General features: G+C 41.3%; 1 protein-coding gene across 1 annotated transcript in view; it reads left to right on the plus strand.

Annotated features, from left to right (window-relative positions):
• APTX (aprataxin) overlaps nucleotides 1-21,173 on the plus strand; it is a 205,870-nt gene that overhangs the window by 154,218 nt on the left and 30,479 nt on the right. The window lies entirely within an intron of this gene.

Consider the following 21,173-nt stretch of genomic DNA (forward strand, 5'->3'; position numbering starts at 1 on the left):
ATTTTGACATCTAGGCCTTCCCCACTTAAATTAGCCGCGTGTTCCTGGACAAGTGACTTAACCTCTCTGAGAATCAGTTGACCCATCTGTTAAATGAAAATGTTACTGTCAAATATGCGAGGGAACAAACATTATGAGAACTAAATAAACGTAAAGCTACCAGTTCAATGCTTGGGATGTAGTCCTTGTTTGCAAAATGGTTGAACTGTATATACGTGCACAGTATGTGATAATCAATGTAAGGGATGAGCCAAATCATGAAGAGCCTGTCTGTGGGGCTAGGGACCTTTGACTTTATCCACTAAGCAGTGAAGAACCGAGGAAGTCGTTTTAGCAGGGATCAGCACAAAAGTATTCCATGTTTGAGAGACGGTGACAGCAGGCTAGAGGACAGGTTGCAGGGGGCAAGTGTGGAAGCAGGGAGACCTGTAGGAAGACAGCTCAGCAAGCCAGGCAAGACATGACATGGGCCTGAGCAATGCAGGGCATTAGGGGTGGTTAGAAGAAAGTGAATCAGAAGGATATTTAAGGAATATTTAAGGAATCAGACTCAGTTTTCCACTCCAGTATCCATCGTGTGTGTCTCTTGTACTCATGCTCATTAGATAGTGGTGGTACCTCTGGACTTAGAATCACTATTTTGGAAGGAAGGAAGCAAGGGGGAAAGGCAAAGAGCAAAAGTGAGATGCCAACTGTTTGCCCATTTGGATCAGGAAAATCATTGTTTTCCTGGCAGCCTCACTGAGGAGAGAGACATCTGCTTATATCTAATTGGCCAGAAGGATGTCTAGGGGCCACCTCTAGGGGCAAAGGAGCCCAGGAAATCAAGATTTTGTTTTCTGGATTTTTGGACCAGATTTATTGCTGCTCTGAAAAAAAAAAAATCAGAGTTTTGTTAGTGAGGAAAAAGAGGAGAATGAATATTGGAGAAGCAACCAGCAGTGTGTTGAACATGCTTGTCTTCTTGACGCCCTCTCTTTCCCTTCCTTTACTAATGCCTTTCCATCCTGATTTCCCGCCTGTCTCCCTGGCCACTCATTTGTAGCCTACATTGTAAACTCTTTATTTTTAGTTATAACTAAGCCCTTAGATGTTGATATTCTGCTGGCTATGCTGATGACTCCTATATTTATCTCTTTAGCCTGTCCTTTCCCCTTAGTTTCACATCTATAATATCTGGTTGTCTGCTTACTATCTGTCTGTATGGCACATGGACACTTGAAACTCAAAACACAAACTACACTCATCAAATTTCCTCCAGACTTGCTCTTTCTTTCCTATCTGACCCCCTCATTCTTCCTGTTTGCCCAGCTGAGAAACTGTGGGATTGTCCTCTATTTCTTTTTCTAACAACCTCCATCCAGTAAATCACTCAAATCATCATAGCCTTACCTCCTGAATTCCTTGATCTTCTCCTCTTCTACCTGTGACCTGAGACAACTCACTTTACCTCCCTGGGTTTCAATTTCCCGGGAAACAAGGGCTTTGCCCAGAGCTGAGGTCCGTTTCAGCTCTCCTGTTCCATGGTTCTCTGGCAGTCACTTCTGCAGGGGTGAACGGACGTCAGTGTTGTGCAGGTGCTCCGACAATAGTGCTGGAAACCTAGTTACAGCCTAAAGAAGCAACATTACTGAACAGAGACCTCCTCTCACTCACACAAGCATCTAATTCCATTTGACTTTTAAGCCATGCAGTTCATCTTCTTAGGCAGGAGATAAGACCCATGCATAAAACCACAGGAAACTTCAATTACTGTTTAATTATAAGCCTCATTCTTAAAGCGGTTCCTTCTTAGAGGTAATTTCAGATGGTCATTGAACAGCGAGTATACTTGCCCAAGCCAGCAGCAAAAGTGGGTGGGGGTGGGAGACATAACTCAGGGTCACAATATTCAGAGACAGAAAAGGCATTCTCAATATTTAATTTCTTGCCTGTACAGGCTGATTTTACTAGGATTTGAAAATCTTAAGTGGTTCTTGTGATGCTGTAAGCACATACAGCCAGTTACAAAAGCTTTTCATCAGAAGAAAAGGAAATTCAGGTTGGAATAAGGCTTTGGCATGTGGGTGTTTAAGAAGAAAATGCCAAACCTTTTATTTCTGAAATTATGGAAATCATGGGATGCTAGAATTTGAAGATATCTTATAGGGTATCTCCTCTAACCCCCTTAATTGTACAGATGAAATCCAGAAGGCTGCAGTCGTTCGATACTACTTGAGTACTTACTGTGTGCCTGGCCCTGTGCTAGGTGCTGGGGATAAAGTCAGTAAGACATGGTCACTCACATTCACAGAGCAAGGCATGTGTAGTAGTTAGGATAGGATAGATTCTGCTGTGGCAACAAAAGACTTCCAGATCTCAAAGCCTATGTGCTCATCCTCTGTCTCTCATGGGTCAGCTACTGCTTTGTTCCATGTTGTCTTCATTCTGGGATTCAGGCTACCGAGCAATCTCCAGTGGGGAAGTCGCCAGTCCGTCGAATCCAGGCACCAGAGGCCCTACACCGAGCCTTCACTTTAATGGCTTCTCTTTGGCTCCCCCGTTTGTGCCCTTCCCTCTAGGCCAAAGAATCTGCCAAAGCAATGCCCCACCTGGAGACCTTACCCACTTTCCAGGCCGTGTGATGGGTGATTGGGACTCTAAAATTCCCTTCCCAAAGAATCTGGCACCTGCTTCCAGGGTTTGTGCACAGCTTTTCACTTGGTCTATCCTCCCAAGGGTTGACCATACTGCAGGTGTGCACATCCCGAGGCCTGTGGCATAACCAAGAGGCCACTGTGTTTTGGGGGTACAGATAAAACTCAGGCATGCAAAATGGACTATTTATACTGTGCATGTCAGCCTCTTCATGGTTCAGAACAGAACCAGAGGAAGGAAGAGAAAGATAGCATCCATTTTACTCTTGAGTGGGGCCTCACACATGTTAGTGACAGGCCAGGTTGCGGGATCTGGGGAAAGGAGGGAGAAGCCCCAACTCATATTTTAAAAGGCTCTGTCTTGCTGTTGTATAGAAGATAGACTTAAGGTGGGTCAAGGGCAGAAGCAGGAAGACCAGTTGGGATACTATGGCAACTGTTCAGCTGAGAGGTGATGGTGGCTTGTGGATATGGCTAGAAGTGGTCAAATTCTGGATATATTTTAATGTAAAACTGACAGTATTTGCTAATAAATTTGGGATGTGAGAGAAAGTGTGTAATCAAGGATGATTCCAAGATTTGAAATTTGAGGTAGGAAATCAGGAACTTGGCTTTGGACATGTTCGCTTGATATATCACAGTGAAGATGGTGACAGAGTTGATGTACAGGTCTGGAGTTTGGGGGAGAAATCTGGGCTGGAGATACAAATTTGGGAGCTATTGGGGCATGGTTAGCATTTAAAGCCCTGAGACTAGTGAGATAACTTAGGGAGCAGGCATCAATAGGTTAGAGAAGTTATAATACTAAGTACTAAGGAACAGCAACATTTTGAGGCTGGGGAGATGAGAAGGAACCAGCAAAGGAAACTATGAAGTGGCCAGTGAGGTGTGAAAATGAAGAGATGTCCAAGGAGCCAAAAGAGGAAAGCATGTCAGGGAGGGCGTGGTGATTGCATCAGTTCTGTCGATAGGTCAAGTATGAAAAGGGCTGAAAAATGACCACTGGACTTAGCAACATGGAGGTCATTGGTCACCTTTACAAGAGCAGTGCCAGTGGAGTGGGTGGGGGTGAAGTCTTGATTGAAATGAGTCCAAAAGAGAAGAGGAGAAGAGGAATTGGAGTCAGAGAGCAGAGAGAACTCAGAGTTTTGCTGTTAAGGAGAACAGAGATATGAGGCCATAGCCAGAGGTCAGGGCGGGAGGTGGGGTCAAGAGGGAAAACTTTCTAAAAGATGGAAGCTCTCTTAGCACTTTGCCTGTACAGACGTAAATGCTCATTCCGGCACTTTCTCGCAGGAGAGGAAAGAATATGGATGAATTGAGATGAAAAGATGAAAATTGAAGGAGAGCAAGTAGAATTTCTTGCATGTTGGATTGGAGTTGAATCTGATGATTCCTTCCAAATTTATGCTAATCAGTTATGCTTTTGAGATTTCTTATAACCCTGTTTTCAACCTACAAACAATACATGTACTATTTCCCTCCTTTTTGATTTAAGTATGATTGTTTTGATGCAGCTGGTTAGAAGCTTGATATTTTTTCTTCTTGGCTATAATTCTGACTCATTTATTTAACAAATGTTATATTGAGAACTTCCTACTTATCTGGTTATGGTCATGCCTCCTCAGTACCTCCTCCCATCATCTCTACCTCTTGGGAGGTAACTCTGATCTTTACCAAAGGCTACACTTATACCTCTAACTCCTTACTTTACTTGGGGCCTCCAGAGATGTAAAGTAGCTGCAGTTGGTTTTCCAGTGCTGAATTAACAGAGTTTTAAAAACTCTTGCCGCTCATTAGAATCCATTAGGTTGTGCAGAACAAAGTACAAAGGAAGCCTAGAATTTTCACAAATCTTTTCGTAAGTTTAAAAATAAAGCTAGTGCAAGTGAAGGTGTTAGATTAATGGTTCCAAAGATGAAAACCTTTTAGGTGTCTGAGTGGTTCCAGCCAAACATCCATTTGCTCTCCAGGACTGAGCTTGTTCAACAGCTTAGATCTTTCTCCATGTTGTCTTTCCTTTGATTCTGTACAGGATCTTTGGTTAAGGGAATAGTGGATGAGAAAATAGACTGTTAGGAATCATGAAGAGTTGGAAGTAGAGAATTCTGATGTGGTTTGATCCCTGAACTGAAGATTGATCTGGTTTTCTGATTCTCTTGTCCTTAGATTAAACATAGTGCACTGACATGTTTAAAAAGATGTTTTTTATTAAAGTATAATTGATTTACAATACTATATTAGTTTCAGGTGTACCATATAGTGATTCAATATTTTTATAGATTGCACTCCATCTAAAGTTATTATGAAATATTGCTATCTTCCCTGTACTGTACAATATATCCTTTCTTATTTATTTTATACATAATAGTTTGTATCTCTTAATCCCCTACCCCTATCTTGCCCCTCCTCCAATCTCTTTTCCCAGTAGTAACCACTAGTTTGTTCTCTGTATCTGTGCATCTGTTTCTGTTTTGTTGTATTTATTCATTTGTTTTATTTTTTTAGATTCCACATATGAATGATAACATACAGTATTTGTCCTTCTCTGTCTTGACTCATTTCACTAAGCATAATATCCTCCAGGTCCATCCATATTGTTGGCAAATGGCAAAGTTTCGTTCTTTTTCATGGTTGAGTAATATTCTATTATATATATATGCACCACATCTTCTTTGTCCATTCAATTGTTTGTGGACACATAAGTTGCTTCCATATCTTGGCTGTTGTAAATGATGCTGCTATGAACATTGGGGTGCATATATCTTTTCTAATTAGTGTTTTTGTTTTCTTCAGATATGTACCCATGAGTGGGATTGCCAGATCATATGGTAGTTTATTTTTAGTTTTTTGGGGAGCCTCCATACTGTTTCCCATAATGGCTATGCCAGTTTACATTCCCACCAGCAGTGTACTAGGGCTCCCTTTTCTCCATATTCTCACATTTATTTATTATTTGTGGACTTTTGATGATAGCCATTCTGAGAGGTATGAGGTGATATGTCATTGTTGTTTTGATTTGCATGTCTCTAGTAATTAGTGATGTTGAGTATTTTTTTATGTGCCTGTTGGTGATCTGTATGTCTTCTTTGGAAAAAGGTCTATTCAAGTCTTCTGCTCTTTTTAAAATCAGGTTATTTGTTTTTTGATATTGCGTTGTATGAGGTGTTTGTATATTATGGCAATTAACCCTTTATCAGACATATCATTTGCAAATATTTGCTTCTGTTCTAGAGGCTGTCATTTTGTTTTGTCAATTATTTCCTTTGCTGTGAAAAAGTTTTTAAGTTTTGTTAGGTCCCATTTCTTTTTGCTTTTGTTTCCTTTGCCTGAGGAGATTGATCCAAAAAAATATTACTATGACTTATGTCAAAAAGCGTTTTCCCTGTTTTCTTCTAGGAGTTTTATGGTTTCCAGTCTTACATTCATGTCTTTAATCCATTTTGAGTTTATTTTTGTATATAATGTGAGAAAATGTTCTAGTTTTATTTTTTTACAGGTAGCAATCCATTTTTCCCAGCACCACTTATTGAAGAAACTCTTTTTTCCTTGTTGTATATTCTTGCCTCCTTTGTCATGGATTAATTGACCTTAAGTGCATGAGTTTATTTCTGGGCTCTCTATTCTGTTCCATTGATCTATGTGCCTGTTTTTGTGCCAGTACCATACTGTTTTTATGACTGTAGCTTTGTAGTATAGTCTGAAGCCAAGGAGCATGATACCTTTAGCTTTGTTCTTTTTTCTCAAGATTGCTTTAGCTATTCAGGATCTTCAACCTTTAGATGATATATATATTGATGAAAGCCCAAACAGAGACCACCAACTCATTTTACTATTTTGTTCAACAAGTATTAAAAGGGTTTCTTTAGAAACTATCAGAGTCATATGTCAAGATTTATATATAAGAATGTTGACAACAATGTTAAATTTTAACAGAAAAATATGAAATGGTTATATAAATTATGTTACATTGAAACACTGGGATATTATACAGTCATAATAAGTGAAGTTACAGATTGGATTAGAATACCCCTCCTCCTTCAGTCTCCCAAAATCTAGAAACAGATAAGAGATTTGTGTGAGTGTGTATTTTCAGATTAATTCCATGAAAGTCCTGGAAAATAGGAAGAAAGCCATTAGCAGAGCAGAAATCTCTGAAAGAAAGTTAATGAAATTCAATTGATAAAGAAATGCATGTAATCTAACTAAGAGTTGCCAAAAATCCCTGATGTGCTCTACCTCAGTATTCTTTAAGTGCTACCTGGACCTGAGATTGATGGTTTCTTCAAGACTTTGGAAGTAAGATTCCCCTCTGGGTGTTAAAATATTCATACATAATGAAAGGGTATCCAGCTATGGGATGAAACCAAGAGCTTGCTCAAATATTTGTGATTCAAGAGTTTTGGAAACACTAAAAATCGTAATTAGGGCACTTTGGATGTATTTTTAGAGAAGAAATACTAGTCCCATCATATTTTATCATACAGACTCAGAATGTGTAACTAGAGAGGGATATTCAGTACCAACCAAAGAAAAGAGAGAACCAGTGGGTCAGGCATTTGCTGTGTTTATCCAGCAATGTTCAGAGGAAAGATGGGGGCTACAGGGAAGGGGTGGTTTATTAGGTTTCAGAATGTCCTGCATCTAAAATCTTTCAAGCTCTTTCACCTCTCTCTCACCAAGCAACATTCTGGTGGTAATTTTGGCTTCTCAGACATTCTGGTCCTGTGAAGGCTATGACCATCATGGACAAAAGTCCTCCTTCCTTCCCTCCTTCCTTCCTCCCTCCCTCCTTCCCTCCCTCCCTCCCTTCCTTCCTTCCTTCCTCCCTCCTTCCCTCCCTCCCTCCTTCCTTCCTCCCTCCCTCCTTCCCTCCTTCCCTCCCTCCCTCCTCCCTTCCTCCCTCCCTCCTTCCCTCCCTCCCTTCCTCCCTTCCTTCCTTCCTTCCTCCCTCCCTCCCTCCCTCCCTTCCTCCCTCCCTCCCTCCCTCCCTTCCTTCCTTCCTTTTCCTTCCCCCAACACTTCCTTCCCTTTTAAACAATAGCTTCATTGAGATATAATTCACATTCCGTACAGTTCACCCATTTAAAGTATACAATTCAAAGAATTTTAGTCTGTTTACAGAGTTGTACAACCTTCACCACAATCTGATTCTAGAACATTTCTCTCATCCTAGAAAGAAACCTGGTGCCCATTTACAGTCACTCCTCATTCCCACCCCTGGTCCCTGGCAACCGCTGATCTACTTTCTGTCTCTATAGATTTGCCTTTTCTGAATATTTTGTACAAATGGAATCATGCCAAATGTGTTCTTTTGTGTTGGCTTCTTTCACTGAGCATAATGTTTTTGAGATTCATCCATGTTTTAGCGAATATTAGTACTTTGTTCCTTTTATTTCTTTTTATTGACAAGCAATATTCCATGCTATGCATATATACCACATTTTGTTTCTCCATTTATCATGATGGACATTTGGATTATTTCAACTTTTTGGCCATTATGAATCATGCCACCATGGACATTTGTGTACATGTTTTTATGTGCATATATCCTTCATTTCTCTTGGGTAGATACTTAGGAATAGAATTGTTAGGTCATATGATAACTCTAACTTTGTAAGAAATGGCCAAACTATTTTCTAAAGTAGTTGCCTCCCTTCATTTTTATACTTTATTTTTCATTCTGAATTATTTTAAATTATAAACCTCAAGACATGCCACTCAGCCAAAAAAGCATTATCCCACCTAAAAATTGTCAATTTATTGTTATCACTAATTCAAATTTCCACTATAATCCCTCCATCGCCAAGAATATTTAAATCACTGGAAAGTAACATCTTCCTTTGTAAATCAGCCAAATCATGTTCTGCTTTACGTACAGTCTCCTGTGAGTTTGTTGGTATGAGTGAGCTTTCCTGACAGAATTGCTGAATAATTTGACTGGCTACTGGCTTGAGTCTTGGGCAGCCTGCCTTCAAAAGATGAGATGGACCTTTCTGCTTCTTCTCTGGTAAACTTGGAGACTGGAAGGGCAAGTGTGTCAGCTTCGGGGAGCCAAGCCGAGTAGTGAGTGAGGCCAACTTAGGGAGTGAGGCCACCATATCTGACTGTGAGTGAGAAGAATGAGAAGAGGAAGCTGGGGTAGGACGAGGGGAATGAAGTGGATGCGCTGAGAGAAGTTGGGATGAAAGAACACTCAGCCCTTGAGTGGAAGGGAGAAACTCAGTCTCTGATGGTTCTCTGAGTCACAGTGTCAGAGAAGAAGGGCTTTTCCCTATAGGATCTTGGCCTCTCTCCACTTTAGGGGGAGGACTTACTTATCTACATGGTAAATTTGGGAAGATAAGTGAGCATGCTTGGCTTGTTCTTCCTCCTGGAAGTGAGCTGCCCATAAGGAACATGGATTCAGCTCTGAGCCTTCACATGGGAAACTTTTTCCACTGGTTTAGTACTCTTGAATTGGGGTTGTGCTCCAGATTGAATGTTTGTGTCCACCCCCTGCCCAAATCCAAAAGATGAAACCTAATCCCCAATTTGATGATTATAAGCCTCGTAGTCTATGGTATTCTGTTATAGCAGCCTGCCAGGACTAAGACAGGTGGGTAAGTGAACCAAATTCTGAGGTTGGAGTTAGCAAGCATGCTTAGTTAATACACTAAAAGCCACAAACTTTAGTCTGGTCTCCATCAGTAATAAATGCTGAATTTTGGCCTCCACAGACCCCTCCTTTGCTTTATTTCTCTATTTCTTCAGCACCATGTTGGAAAGGGGGTGTCATTTATTAAATGCCCCTCAAAGATGCCAGTATCTAGATTCTCATGAAAGACAGCAGTACTTCCTGAAGATGGGTGAGATTTCCCAGTATCCTTTCAGTAATGCTCCTTTGTTTGGAGTTGGCGTGGGTGGTTTCTTCCTCCTTGAAAGCCAAGGAGTCTTGGGTAGGATAGGCATTTCTCTGAAAGTGAAGCCCCAGAGATAAACTGGCAATTGATTTAAGTTTTTATTACCAACTTGGAAGAGAGATGATGGAGGTGGGCAATGGGAGAACTAGTCTAATGATTACATTAGTGTTTTTTGAAGTATCATATACATAGAGAAGTGAGCACAAGTCATGGGTGTACCTCTGAATGAATTTTCACAAAGAGAACATGCCCATTTAACAAGCACCCACAGTAGGAGGGAGAACATTTTAGCGCTCCCTTGTGCCCCTTATTGTCACACCTCTCCCCACAAAGGAATCACCATCTTGACTTCTAGCAGCATGGATTACTTCTGCCTGTTATTGAACTTCGTACAAATGAAGAGCCAGGACAAGGGTAAGGCAAGTGAGGCACTAGCCTCAGGTGTAAAAGTCAAGGGGGTGCCAAAAAGCCCTCAATAATCAAGATAAGTATTTTCAAAATATTTCAAAAACTCAAAATTCATACAAAAAAACCCACGATGAACAAAATATTAAAAATTTAAATAAAGCAGGATCAGCGTATTAGTCAGGGTTCTCCAGAGAAACAGAAACAACAGCTTGTTACTTTCTCTCTCTCCAGAGAGAGATCTCTTTAGAGAGAGAGAGAGAGAGAGACAGAGAGATCATTATTTTGAGGAATTGGCTTCTATGGTTGTGAAGGTGTGACAAGTCCAAAATCTGCAAGATAGGCTGGCAGGCTGGAGACCCAAGGAAGAGCTTCAGTTCAACTTCAAAGGTGGTCTGCTGGCAGAATCCCCTCCTCTTTTGGGGAGGTCAGTCTTTTTCTATTAAGGCCTTCAACTGATTGGTTGAGGCCCACCCACATTATGCCGGGTAATCTACTTCACTCTCATTTAAAATGTATGATTGATGGTCGCTGGGTTTGTAAATTTCAGGCAAAGGCAAAAGCATCATATTGCTATACATATTTTCCCAGCTACAGAGTGTATTTCATTCAAAGATCACTTTTTAGACATAGTCTGTTCAGTCCTCACAATGGCTATTATTTTATGGAATCATTCCTATATGCTGGTATCCTTACTGAGCGTCTGCTCATTTAAATGTTAATCTCATCTAAAAAATACCCTCACAGAAGTATCTAGAATAGTGTTTCACCTAATATCTGGATACCAGAGCCTAGCCAAAGTTGATTTTGTATAAATTAATCAGCACAATCAGTTTTACTGATTCTTCCTTTTGCCTTATGCTCCTATCTTGCTTGGCACAGTACTGCTTACACTAAGTAGTGTTTGGCCTGGCATTTTGGCTCAGTGTTATTATGTCTGTGAAATTCATTCACGTTATGGCATGTAACAATAGTTCACTCCCATTGTAAGAGTTACAGCAATTTATTCATTCTACTGATGGTAGTTTTATAGGTTGCTGCCAACTTTGGACTATTTAGAATAGTGTTGTATTTTACATTTCTGTTGTGTATATGTCTAGGAGAAGACTTTCTGGGCCGTAGTTATACAACTCTTCAGCGTTAGTAGATATGGTCACTTTCCCAAAGCAATTATGCAATTGACACTCTCACCTGTAGTGTATGGGCATTCCAGTTGTTCCACATCCTTGTCAACACTTGGTATTATCAGTATTTGCAATTTTAGCCATTCAGGTTACCAGTTAATGTTTGTAGGAACTGTGAAGGAAACTTGGTTGGGATCCTTGATATTGAAAGATGTCTATTGATTCTGTCTGTGCAGGTGTCTGCCCAGCCTCTTGTTATAATGAACCCCATTCTTCTAACTTGTGTGGATTCTATGCCCTAACCTTGTCCTAATATATTGTAGTTGTCATCTGAAAGGATAGTCATTCATTTAGTGCTTGTTTACCAACCCCTACTGTGCCCCATGTTGCCACTGTCAGAAACAAAGCACTGGGCTAATTGTGTGTTGCATCTTGGTCATTGAGACAAGTGGTTTCCAAATTTTTTCACTGTCCTCCCCATACTAAAATATTATGTATTCTAAAATGTACATGAAATAGAAGACCAAAAATCCGATAAAGATAAAACACTGTTCTAAAATGTCTCACTAACTGTGATGGCTTCATGCTATCATAACACAGAGGTATAATACACATTTCAGCATTTGTTATACTGGCTGTAAATCCATATTTCAGAGAGTGTTGATAGTTTCTGAATTTTGAAGCTGACCTCTTGACAAATCTGATCGTCATTGTTTTTAGCTCAAAGTGTGGCTGACAGACAGCTGGTACCAGAAGTAGGAGAAGAATCAGCTCGGTCATTTTCTTACTCATTTGTGCTTACATCACTAGTATTATCTTTGATATGAGGTTTTTTTTGGCAGGAATCCTTCTAGCCTCTTGTCCATTCTGTGAAATTAGCTTAATTAAAGTTACGTAATAGACCCCATACTTCCCTTTAACTGGGCGCCCACAACCTGCAATGAGTTAGAAGAAAGAGAAAGTGAACAAAATAAGAGTGGAACTCCCTCTTCTGCCTCCAGGCTACCTCCCACTCATACCTGACACCTGACCCTCTGCGGGGGCCCCAGTGTCAAACCATCTTTTTAACATTAGCGTAGTTTGGGCTCTAATTATTAAAGATAAGTCTGAGCACACCCCCAGGGTTTTGTTCTTGTGCACCAGTTATTAGCGGGGGCTCACCCTGGAGTGTGTGAAGCCCGCTCTGGAGGCCACTGATCCAGAGTACAAGATCCAGCAGCCTCTCCCCGTGTTCTTTGCCGCTTGAGGACACCACTGTGCACCGGGGAAGAAAACAGCAGGACCTGAAAAGAAAGCAAACCAACAAACCTGGACCGTTCAGATTAACTTGACTTATAACAAAAACATTTCACCAACATTTTAGGTTTTCTCCTTAAGAGAAGTCCCTTCCCATTCCTGTGATGGGTTATATTTCCCTTTCTCACGGTCATCTGAATGCTTTGTTTCCATTTCACGGGAACACCTGGCACCTGCTGTGTACTGGGTGTTGTGTTTGGTGCTAGGTCTTACCTCCCAGAGACTGGTAGGTGGGGTGAAAGGAATCTTGGCTTAGGAATCAGAAAATGTGGATTCTTGTCCTGCTTTTCAACGCTCTGCTCAGTTGTTCACAGGCGAGGTGACCTTGGCCCTGTCACTTGGTATTTTGCCCTATTTCATCTCCAGGCCTTACTTGGATGTCTGGCTCTGAAGATGGAGAGGGACGTTTGTCCCCCACACAGAGGTCTTCTGTGCTTTATAATACTTTGTTTCTAAAAATCAATTTTGATTGCAAACTCCTTGTGCACCAGGCACAAGCACTTATAGTTCTGGCGTAGCATTTACTGCTGTGCAGGATACGTTGTCTCCTTACGGGTCTGGACACACCGCGAGTTTCTCAGGTGCAGGGGGTTTTGTTCTTTTATGTGGCAGCCCCAGGCACACTGTGGACCCGAGGAAGCAGACACTCAACACCTGTTTGGCGAAAAAGAATGAAAGCTCTCATGGGTAAGTGGGGGTCCTAACAGACACTGCTGGTGGCCCAGCCAACCCCTCGGGCAGTTACCTCCCCACTCAGTCTGCTTGCTGAAGACACCTGTGATTCTGGGGTCTCCTTCTGGCCTCGGGAGAACACTGGCTGCTACGACAGGGAAAGCTGGAAATGCTGGAGAGTTAATGCCTCCATAGGGACCCTTTAAAAGGATGCCTGGGGAGTTGGTGGATAAACCCCAGCTTCTTTAGCCCCTGATTGAAATAACTGAGGTCTCTGTACCATCTCCCTGGGTCTCCTGGGGGATTGAGCTCCACTTTCCCACAGTGGTCATAGCTTGATTCCACACCCTCTGTTGGCTCCTTTCCCCTCCTGTCTCACTTCCCCACTCTCTTTCTGTGGTTTCTAGGATACATGCATTTAACACACTTAACACCCCCCACCCCCTGCCTCAGGATTTGATTCCTGGGGAACCCAAACCTTGCCTACCTTAAAGGATTGTTGTGATAATCCAATGGAAAACACATGTAAAAGGCTTTGTGGTCTCAAAATGTAAGTAGTTTAAGTCTTGAAATCAGTTGTTCTCAAGAGGAATGTGATAGTTTGAATAGTGACCCCCTAGTATATCCACTGATCCTGTGAATGTTTCCTTGTAAAGCAAAAAGGGCTTTGCGGATGTGATTAAGGATCGTGACGTGGGGTGATTATCTTGGATTATCCTGGTCGGCTCTAAATGTAGTCACGAGACTCATTAAAGAGGGAGGCTGAGGGAGATGAGACAGAATTAGAAGGCGGTGTGGCCGCTGAATCAAGATGCTACACTGCTGGCTTTGAAGATAGAGGAAGGGGCCATGAGTCAAGGCACGCAAAGAATGCAGTTTTAGAAGCTGGAAAGGAAAGAAAATGGATTCTTCTCTAAGAGCAATGCCCCTCTAACACCTAGATTTTGGCCCAGTGAAAATGACTCTGGATTCCTAACTGCATAACTGTAGGAGAAAAAATGTGTGCTGTTTTAAGCCACTAAGCAGCCATGGGAAGCTAGTACAAGGAGGGTCCTGCTCATTGCCCCTAACCCACGGCCGGCGCTCCCACTGGTCTTCAGAGAATCCTGCTTGCTCATCAGCCTGCTGCTTTCAAAGTAAGACCAGTTTGTGCGGTGCGCACCCCCTCGGACCTGTGAAGAACTTCCACTGTGTTTCAAGGACAACCAAAAGAGTCAGGGTTTCTATGGGCCAATGGAAGTAAATCAACAACCAAAATGAAATCGTAAATATGCACTGAGAAAGCTGAGTAGAGGAAGTCCGAAGGCTAGCCCCAGTTCCCTGCTGTTATTAAAATTAACTTTGACGATTAACCGTGTTCCTTTTCATGTCAGGACTCATATCCCAAAACCAGCACTGAGATCTTTATTGTTGTCGTGGGCTGTGTGCCTTCCTTTCATTTTCAGCCCAAACTGTGCAGAGTTCCTAGGAAGTGTACTTGTAAGAGTACGTCTTTCTTCCCTTTAGGACTGCTTCATCCTTCTTATTCAGTGTTCAAAGCTGGACGTTTTCAAGACTTAATGTTTTTGAAATCATCAGGGCAATTTGCATGTGTATTGACACCAAACAATTGTTAATTTTGTTAGGTACGACAGGTATTTTTCTTACACTGACAAACAATAATTTTAATATTTTATCAGCTAAAATTCTCAAGGAAATGTATACTCAGACCTGATTCAAATAGACATGTTTCACCTCCCCCTAAATCCCGGCACCAGGGTAAGAAATTTGCTGTATTGTCTCTGGTGAAAAAGGAGCCTGAGGGTGCACTGGCTTTGCGTGGAACTTTCTTCAAGGGCAGATTCTTTGAGGGCTTGTTTGCATCCATGCTCTCTTTGAATTTCTCCTGCACAGTTTCTGCAAGTTGACCGAGCAAGGCACCATTATCCAATTATGTAAGAAAATATCTGTAGCTTTTAGAGCTATGTATGAGTTGAAATGATGTAATGGAAAGGAAGAAAGGGGAAAGGGAAGGAAGAAGAAAGGGAAAGAGAGAGAGACAAACAGAGACAGAGAAAGTAACAAGCAAGTTAAGTATAGCAAAATCTTGATAGTTGTTAAATTCAGGTGATGAGTATATGGATGTTCATTGCATTATTGTATGTGTTTGAAAATATTTTATAAGATTTGCTGGAGAAAATTAAATGGCTAAAAAGAGTCTTTTAAAAAAACTTTCAGTGGGAGGCAGCTGCAGAAACATGATTATAAGCACAGGCTCTGGAGTTGCCTGGGTTTCCGTCTGGGCTCCTGAACTTTCTTGCTGTGTGATCTTGAGCATGTTACTCAACCTCTCTGTTCTCGGTTTCCTTATAGGTAAAATGGATATAATAGTACCCACTTCAAAGGATTGTTGAAAAAAATTTTCCTGAAGCAGTAGGAATAGTGTCTGGTGTGGGGGACTATAGGTTTATTTTTAGTTTTAGTATTGTCTATTATACTAGTACAGTGGTTCTCAGCTGGGGGCTTTTGTGACCCTCAGGAGATATTTGGAAATATCTAGAGACACTTTTGGCTGTCACAACCAGGGGTGCTACTATCTTCTGGTGGGCAGAGGCCAGGGATGCAGCTAACTGTCCTGTGTCACGTAGGACAGCTTCCCACAACAAAGAATTATCTAGACCAAAATGTCAATAGTCCCGAGGTTGAGAAACCCTGCACTAGCATTATAAGGGTGTGGTAGAAATATCAGAAAACACAGCTAAGCAAAATAAAGAATAATAATACCTTGTAATTTTACCATGTAGAAATAATCACTATCCCAAACTGGAAATTTACAAAAAGAAAATGACATCTTCATCAAAATTAAGATGCATAGTAATGAAAAAGTCCCTTTATCTCACTGCTTCCAGTGGTGACCTGTCCTCATTTCTTCAGAACTGTCACAACTTATAGAAACTTGTCCAGCCTCTTCAGACTTTTGGTAAGTGTACCGTTTGGCATTTGCTTAGGCTATAAGCATCTTTTGGAATGAAGCTGAATGAAATGCAAGGAAACTATTTGACGTCATTAATGATCTACCTCAGAAAACTTGTGGGAATCTATCCTGCCACCACAATTAGTGGGGAAAATTTAGCAGATTATATCAAAAGCCGTTTGAAAGTCCATATTCTTTGACTTGGCAATTCCACTTCTAAGAATTTATCCTAAAAAAATAAAAAGATGAGTGTGCCAAGGTGTTTGTACAATTGGTCACTGCTGTATTGTTTTTAGTTGTGAAAAGTAAGAGAGACCCTAAATTGGAAACAACAAAGGGAGATTTGCTGATAAGACTCTGGTGTGTCTGTGCAATAAAATACCATGTAGTCATTTAAAAAGACAATGTTTACGTATGCGTACTCACGTGGAAAGATCTGTAATGTGTTCAGTGAAAAATTACCCTAGGAGAGGTCTAGAAGGGCTAATGTGTTTGTGGGTATCCTGCCTAGGGTGTGGGTGGACACCAGCAAGCACTGCTGGTAGGGGCTGGGACTCACGGGGAGAAGGATCGGAGACCAAACAGTCCCTCCATCTCCAGGCATCCTGAGGAGAAGCATGCTGGATCAGGGTGCAGCTCGATGTGCTTGGGGAATGTGCTCCAGCAGAGGGACCTCACCTCAGTGGTTCTCTGTTTTAAATGGACCAAACGGAGGGGCCTTGTCATTGGGTGACGAATTATTTTTACATTCAGATGCCAAATATGCTGTGCTTAGGTGCAGCTCTTAGGGAGCTCTGTGAAGCGCCTGGAGTCTTTGGGTCCCCTGGTCCTGGGGGAAGCTGGTTTGGGCATGGCCCCTCCCGCTGCAGGGAGCACCAGTCAAAGGTCCCCACTCGGCTCATCGCTAGCAGCAAAGAGTCCTGAGGATCCACAGGTCTGCCTTCCCCTCTTATTTAAGGGCCAGGTTTTTCCGTCTTAAAATGAAGGGTTGTCTCAGGTGATCTCTAAGGATCCTTTGAGCTAGAGTATGTTATGATTCTAATATTTTAATCACCATCAGTGACAGTTTGGTTGTTACAAATGACCTGTAAACTCCCTGGGGTTTCGTTGGCTGAGGTAGTGAGGTTCACTGGCTACAATCTTGCCTGGCCCCTGGGAAGGTTCATTTCAGTGTCAGGTAATACTTTCTCATCCTTCTCCCTCCTCTTTTTATCCCTGGGTTCTCTCTGCCTCTCAGGGGGTTCATGTGGCTTAATTAATTCAGACCAGTCAAGTACTTTTGAGACTGAGTAAAGTCAAAGTCTTGCTATGAATAATAGCCCGGTGGGAACTCAAATCACTCACAGTGTTATTAGCAGAAGATGTTAGTCTTGCTGCTTGTGTAACTTGAAGTCTGTTCCTTTCCAAAGTGCCACATCTGCTCCTGGGAGGACAAGGCAGCCCAGGAGAGCCCACCTGAATTCCCCGAGTCCTTTGCATAAAACCCCCAGGAACTTGAGGATGTGCTTGAGGCTGAGAAAGGAAACTGGGGGAAATGGCATTCCTTACAGGTGTAAAATGAAGTATTTTTGTAGGATTTCATACTCTGGTTGAGGGGATTCTTTCTTTTCTTCTTGTTTTTTAAATAGGCAGAGTTCCTGTGAGCCTTGTGGGGAATGCCCTTCTCCAGTTTCTTTCCCCAGGGGGTATTTGAGGGCAATGGTGAGATAAGCCACTCAGGCCCCTCAGGATGAGGCAGTTTAACCATCACTGGATCCAGCCACCTCAGGAGTACATCCTCCAAGAAGGACTTGAGTGAGCTTGAAGTCACAGACAGTTTGGGGAGGATCTGCTGTACTGTTGAGGAACTCTGTGGCCTTCAGCAGGTCACGAACCTCAGATCTTTCATTTTTTTCCATCTGTGAAATGGGGATAATAATATCTAATTCCCAGGGATCATGAGGATTAGATGTGACACTCAATAGTCAGTGTATGTGGGCTCTTGGAGTGCTGGCCCATAGCACGGCCTGTGTAAGCATCTGACTGACAAGTGTGAGTGCTTCCTGCAGGCTGGCGGTGGGAATAGCTGACTGCTGATTGCTTTTGATGAGCCGAGCTCTGTGCTAAGGGCTTTACATGCTTTATCTCATTCAATCCTTACAACAATCCTGTGGGGTAGCATTATTTTGTCCCCATTTTAGAGACAAGGAAACTGAGGCATGGAGAGGCTAAGTGTACAAGGCCATGCAGTGCATGAGTTGGATACCAGAGTCCAAGCTCTTAATTTATTAGGTTATCTTTGCCTTCCTCTCCGCCTCTGTAAATTCCTATAGGACTTGGAGTTAATTTCCTCCAATTATAAAATCAGAGGACAAGGAACATTTGTAGATGACCTGCAGAAAAAGTCCACACTGCCAAATCCTTGGTATCTTGTAATTCAAAATAGAGAGGCTGCAAGACACCTCAATTCATCACTCTCTGCCTCTTCTGCCCCTTTCCCTCCCTGCCTGACAGTTCCCATTTGAGCACCAAAATCGAGGGCTTGGCAATACTTTTCATGTCTCAGAACTAATTCAAGTGGTTCTGATTTAATTTTTATCAGAGTCTGTTCTGAAAAGCCTGGGATACCTTGTGCTCCAGAAATTAGCTTCTGGTAGCCACGATGAAAAGAATTGGGATGATGAGGTGAAGCCAACCAAGGGAAGTGCAGGGACTACTGGAATCCCTCATTTTGTGGGAGGTGTCATTCTTATTTTTAGCCCTGTAACGTTTTAATGATTCTAAAAGCAATGGGTTTAATATAGAAAATTTGGCAAGCATAGAAAAATATAAAAAGAAAATTTACATCAATCATAGTTCAGCTACCACTGTGAGACAACCACTGTGGTGTGGAAGTTTATTTACTTCCAGCTTTTCCCAACAATTCTGATACAAATTTGGGATCTTTATAATATACATATACATTTCCCTGCTTTTCGTTTTAAAATATAATGCAAAAATTACATTGTAAATTACTTGCACGTAAACACACATAGATTTTAGTGCCTGCATAATGCTGTGTCATGTGGAATTGACATTTTAAAGAAGAGTAAAGTAAGACTTACGTTAACTCCCGGGCAGTTTAGAAATAGAACGTTGCCAGAATTTTAGACATTCCCTTTATGCTCCTACCTAATTGTATCCCCCTCTCTTGTGAAGAGATAACCCCTACTTTGGAGAAAATTATTCTCTTACTTTACATTGGTGGCCCCCATTGACCCATGGCTCCCTCTGTTCTGCCCTTGTGAAGTCCTCTCCCACGTTGACTTCTGGGTCTGTCTCCACATGACTTGTTTTGGCCAATGGGACAGTAATAAACATGGTGCAAACAGAGATTTGATAAGTGCTTAAACACTGGGATGGGTTCTTTCGGAATACTTCTCCTCAGAACTCAGACCACCATGCTGTGAGAAAGCCCAAGCTAGCCAAGGCTCCACACTTATGTGCCCCAGTCACGCTGTACAAGTCAGCCCCCAGATATCTGAGCTACTCCAGCTGACGCTCCAGACAATATGGAGCAGAGATGAGCCATTCCTGATGTGCTCTGTGCAAATCCCTGGCCCACAGAATTGTGAGCAAAAATATCCTTGACATTTTAAACCACTAGGTTTTTGCATGGTTTCTATGGCAGCCATAAATAACAAACACAACCTATGTGTGTATCCCTAAGCAACATATTGTTCAGTTTTGTTGTTTTGGAACTGTATAAAATAGAAACATACTAGGTATTTTCTTTGGTGACTTGTTTCTTTCATTAAACATCCTGTTTGAGAGACACCTCCATTTGTTCTGTGTGGTTGAGGTCCTTTGGGTTTTCTTTGATGAGCAGTGTTCCACAGTTGTTTATTCATTCTATTGTTCATGAACATTAGGCTGATTTGAGTTTGAGGCTATTAGAAACAAAGTTACTAACATTGGACATTCTTGTATACATCTCCCTGGGTCCATGTGCAAGTTTCCCTAGGGTATAGTCTCCAGTTTAAAATTGCTGTGTTGAAGGATGTGTGCATAGTCAACTTTATTAGGTGTTGTCATACTGCTTCCCAGAGGGGTCTCCTTTTACATCTCCCACCAGCAGTGTATGAGTTCCCACTCTTCCTCATTCATGCCAATACTTGGAATTATCAGACTTATAAATATTTGTCAATTTTATAGGTGTATAATGATATCTCATTGTGGTTTTAATGAATTTCCCTCATGCCTAATCAGCTTCTTGTAGTTGTTGGCCATTTGAATATCCTTTTTTTCTAAGGTGCAAGCTCAGGTGTTTTGCTCATTCTTCTGTTTAGTTGTTTGTCTTTTTCTTATTAGTGATTCTTTATAGATTCTAGAGGTAAGTCATTTGCTGGTTATGTGTGTTACAAATATCTCCTGCTCTTTTCACTGTTTTTTTTTTTATGATGTCTTTTGGGGCACTTAGTTTTAATGTCTGCAAATTTGTCAGTATTTTGTTTTATGGTTAGTGCTTTTTATGTCTTGTTTAAGAAATTCTTCCTTACCCCAAGGTCATAAGAGGCTCCTATATTTTCTTTTTAAATGATTCTTTTAAATGACTTGACATTTAGGGTCTTAATACACATGGAGTTTATATCTGTATATAGTAAGAGGCAGGGATTCAATTTCACAGTTTCCCCCATGGATACCAAATTATCCCAGCATCACTTGCTGTAACGTTTATCCTTTCCCCACCACAATACTAATTTTATGACGTATCAACTGTCCATGTGTAAGTGGTCCTAGTTCTGGGCTCTCTGTTAATTCCCCTGGCGACTTTGTCTTTTTTTTTTTTTTTTTTTTTTGGTATCTTGATATATGGTGGGACAAATTCTCTCAGCTTAATCTTCTTCAAGAGTGTCTTGGTTATTCTTTGCATTTCCATATAAATTTAAGCATCAGATTGTCACATCCTAAAAAATGCATATGGGGTTTGTAATTAGATTTGCATTGGATCTATCAATCAATTTGAGGAATTTACATAGTTACAATATTCAGTCTTTCAATCCATGAACATTCTATATCTCTTCATTTATTTAGCTATTCTTACTGTATTTAATCAAGTTTTCATTGTTTTCTCTATAAAGCCTCACTCATTTTTATTACATACTTTAAAAATTCCATTGTCAATGATACTAAGTTTTTTTCTGTTTCTTTGACTATTGTGGCAAAA

Source organism: Camelus bactrianus, chromosome 4, assembly GCF_048773025.1.
Source record: "Camelus bactrianus isolate YW-2024 breed Bactrian camel chromosome 4, ASM4877302v1, whole genome shotgun sequence".
NCBI classification, from domain to species: domain Eukaryota; kingdom Metazoa; phylum Chordata; class Mammalia; order Artiodactyla; family Camelidae; genus Camelus; species Camelus bactrianus.